Source organism: Salmo trutta, unplaced genomic scaffold, assembly GCF_901001165.1.
Source record: "Salmo trutta unplaced genomic scaffold, fSalTru1.1, whole genome shotgun sequence".
NCBI classification, from domain to species: domain Eukaryota; kingdom Metazoa; phylum Chordata; class Actinopteri; order Salmoniformes; family Salmonidae; genus Salmo; species Salmo trutta.
This window is the reverse complement of record NW_021822233.1, coordinates 549,226-553,294: the sequence shown is the minus strand read 5'-3', so window position 1 is coordinate 553,294 and position 4,069 is coordinate 549,226.

Here is a 4,069-nt window from a genome sequence, read left to right as displayed (position 1 = left end):
ACAGAGGCAGAGCTGATACTGTGATTCTGTACATTATTAGGTAGGCCCTACATTGTGTCATGATGGATGGTATTATTCCAATCTCCACCATAAAGCTGTCATCGCTGGGATTGTCTGCCAGAGATCGCTTCCCTTTTGTATCTCTCTTTATGGTCATGCACGGCTTGTGGTCTGTCTGGAAAACCCAGATAAGAACTGACACTTTATACGATGAGAGAGTAAATGGACGTTTACTACAGTTGGTACATGAACGTGTGTGTGCAGGTTCACCAGGATGTGAGTGTGAGTCCTAAGTGCTGGTCAGTGTGTGTGCAGGTTCACCAGGATGTGAGTGTGAGTCCTAAGTGCTGGTCAGTGTGTGTGCAGGCTCACCAGGATGTGAGTGTGAGTCCTAAGTGCTGGTCAGTGTGTGTGCAGGTTCACCAGGATGTGAGTGTGAGTCCTAAGTGCTGGTCAGTGTGTGTGCAGGTTCACCAGGATGTGAGTGTGAGTCCTAAGTGCTGGTCAGTGTGTGTGCAGGTTCACCAGGATGTGAGTGTGAGTCCTAAGTGCTGGTCAGTGTGTGTACAGGTTCACCAGGATGTGAGTGTGAGTCCTAAGTGCTGGTCAATGTGTGTGCAGGTTCACCAGGATGTGAGTGTGAGTCCTAAGTGCTGGTCAGTGTGTGTACAGGTTCACCAGGATGTGAGTGTGAGTCCTAAGTGCTGGTCAGTGTGTGTGCAGGTTCACCAGGATGTGAGTGTGAGTCCTAAGTGCTGGTCAGTGTGTGTGCAGGTTCACCAGGATGTGAGTGTGAGTCCTAAGTGCTGGTCAGTGTGTGTGCAGGTTCACCAGGATGTGAGTGTGAGTCCTAAGTGCTGGTCAGTGTGTGTACAGGTTCACCAGGATGTGAGTGTGAGTCCTAACTGCTGGTCAGTGTGTGTGCAGGTTCACCAGCATAATAGACTAGCCATGCTGGTGTACATTATTTATTGTTGGGGGGGGCCCTAAGCCCTCTAGTTACAGTAAGCTGGGGCGGCAGGGTAGCCTAGTGGTTAGAGTGTTGGATTAAGAACCTAAAAGGTTGCAAGATCAAATCCCCCGAGCTGACAAGATAAAAATCTGTCGTTCTGCCCCTGAACAAAGGAAGTTAACCCACTGTTCCTAGGCCATTATTGAAAATAAGAATTTGTTCTTTAACTGACTTGCCTAGTTAAATAAATCTGAGAAATGTCCTAATCATCTAGTCCCACCAGTATGGAGACACTGCAACTTTACAGTAAGACAGACAGACTGAATGAGAGGAGTGACAGAGATGACTCTCAAAGGTTTCACACTGGGCGCACTGTGAGCCAAATAACACATTCTCCTTACAGCATTCTTAAACACTAGCTAGCTCCACAAACGACTACTATTCTCAGAGCAGACCTGCTTTAACTGAAATAAAAACAGCGTTAACACAGAATGAAGAGGCATGAATATTACATCAACGCTTTGTAACGTTCATCCTCTCATCTCTCTTAATGCTGACCTTTAACAAGTAGCCATGTCCATTAAACAGTGTGTGTGTTTGGGGCTGTGTGTGTCTGTGGGAAGGGGGAGTTGTGTGTGTGTGTCTGTGTGTGTGTGTGTGTGTGTGCTTACATATGTGTGTGCAGAGACTGTGTATGTAACTGCATAGATGTGTGTGTGTGTGTGTGTGTGTGTGTGTGTGTGTGTGTGTGTGTGTGTGTGTGTGTGTGTGTGTGTGTGTGTGTGTGTGTGTGTTGGGGGAGTTAGTGGTTTTCATGGTACAGTAGGTATGTACAGATTGTTATCAAACGGACTGATTCTACCTGTATTACTGTGGGTGTGCTCTACTTTAGACCAGAGCCACATGGAGAATAGGGTGTCATTTTGGGGAATCATTAGTAATTCCTATGATGTCAGAGGATCAAAAGATAGAAGTGTGTCCTGTGAAGTCACCTATAGGGGAATGTGTTACTCCATCACTAGAGCTAACAGGGTTCTTCCCTGAGAACAATCAGCACCTTGTTGGAGATCACACCTGTGTATCTAGCTAAGATAACAGCCGTGACTGTTGGTAGGACCTTTACAAACACCTCGCTAGTTGTTCTTTCTCTCTCTCTCTTTCTTCCCCCCCTCCTCTCAGGGATGGAAACCCCATACCACGTCGCCGACTGTTTTTACCTGGTCGTCACGGTAACCCCAAAACACGGGGTGAATGGAATTCTAGCGCGTCATCAATCACGACGGACAAAAGAGGGATTGTTGTGGCATGTGAGTGACGGATGAGGGGAATGTGTGTGTGTGTGTTTGTGTGTGTGTGCTTGTCTGTGTGCGTGCACGTGTGTGTGTGTGTGTGTGTGTGTGGAGGTTAGGCCCAGTGAGGTTGGTCAGACCAGCAGGCCCTACTGTTTACTCTACTCTACTGACACTGGCTTCTATTCAGAGCTTTAGGAACAGAGAGGCCTCAGTCAGTCTGCTCTACTCTACTCTACTCTACTTTACTCTACTGTACCATAATCTACTCTCATTTACTCCACTCTACTCTACTCTGCTGTACTCTGCTGTACTCTACTCTAGTCTGCTCTACTGTAATGTACTGTAGTGTACTTTGCTCTGCTCTACTCTACTCTGCTCTACTGTACCATAATCTACTCTCATTTACTCCACTCCACTCTGCTCTGCTCTATGATGCTCTACTCTATTATACTCTATTCTACTCTATTATACTCCACTCTACTCTACTCTGCTCTACTGTACCATAATCTACTCTCATGTACTCCACTCTACTCTGCTCTGCACTGCTCTATTATACTCTACTCTATTATATTCTACTGTACTCTGCTCTACTGTACCATAATCTACTCTCATGTACTCCACTCTACTCTGCTCTACTCTACTCTGCTCTACTGTACCATAATCTACTCTCATGTACTCTACTCTATTATATTCTACTGTGCTCTACTGTACCATAATCTACTCTCATGTACTCCACTCTACTCTGCTCTACTCTACTCTGCTCTACTGTACCATAATCTACTCTCATGTACTCTACTCTATTATATTCTACTTTACTCTGCTGTACTGTACCATAATCAACTCTCATTTACTCCACTCTGCTCTACTCTGCTCTACTCTGCTCTGCTCTGCTCTACTCTGCTCTGCTCTGCTCTATTATAATCTACTCTGCTCTGCTCTACTTTACTCTGCTCTACTCTATTCTACTCTGCTCTTCTGTACTCTACTGTACTCTACTCAACTGTACTCTACTCAACTCTGCTCTACTCTACTCTACTCTACTCTACTGTACTGTACTCTACTCTGCTCTACTTTGCTCTGCTCTGCTCTGCTCTTCGCTACTCTACCATACTATATTATACTATACTATCCCATATTATACTGTACTATGTCATACTATACTATATTATACTATACCATATTATTCTGTATTATACTATACTATATCATACTATACTATACGATATTACACTATACTATATTATATTATACTATATCATACTATACTATACCATAATATACTATATTATACTGTGTTATACTATACTATAGTTAAGCAATACGGCCCGAGGGGGGTGTGATATATGGCCATTATACCACGGCTAAGGGCTGTTCTTAAGCACGACGCAACGTGGAGAGCCTGGATACAGACCTATTCTGGATTAGGGCTGTATCCAGGCGTGATATACCACGGCTGTCAGCCAATCAGCATTCAGGGCTCGACCAACAAGTTTATAATATAGTATACTATACACTATGTGTGCATAAAGAGCTTGTTGAATTAGCTAAATCTTTATTTAGGGCCATTGCAAACACAGTCAACAACCCAGCAGATATTCCTCAACCATCTTTAGCATAATATATCTGTGCAACGAGGAGAACAGGAAGTGGGCCGGATCCCATAATCCCTCTCTGTATTTCACATCCCAAAACTTGGAATCTGGTTCAAATTGGGGAATCAGGTTGGCCCCAGGTTGCTCTGCCTTGCAGCGTTCTGGTTCAAAGTCCGGAGACCGGAGGGAGTTGGGAATCTGGGATATCAGCGTAAAGGAAATTTCCTAACGAA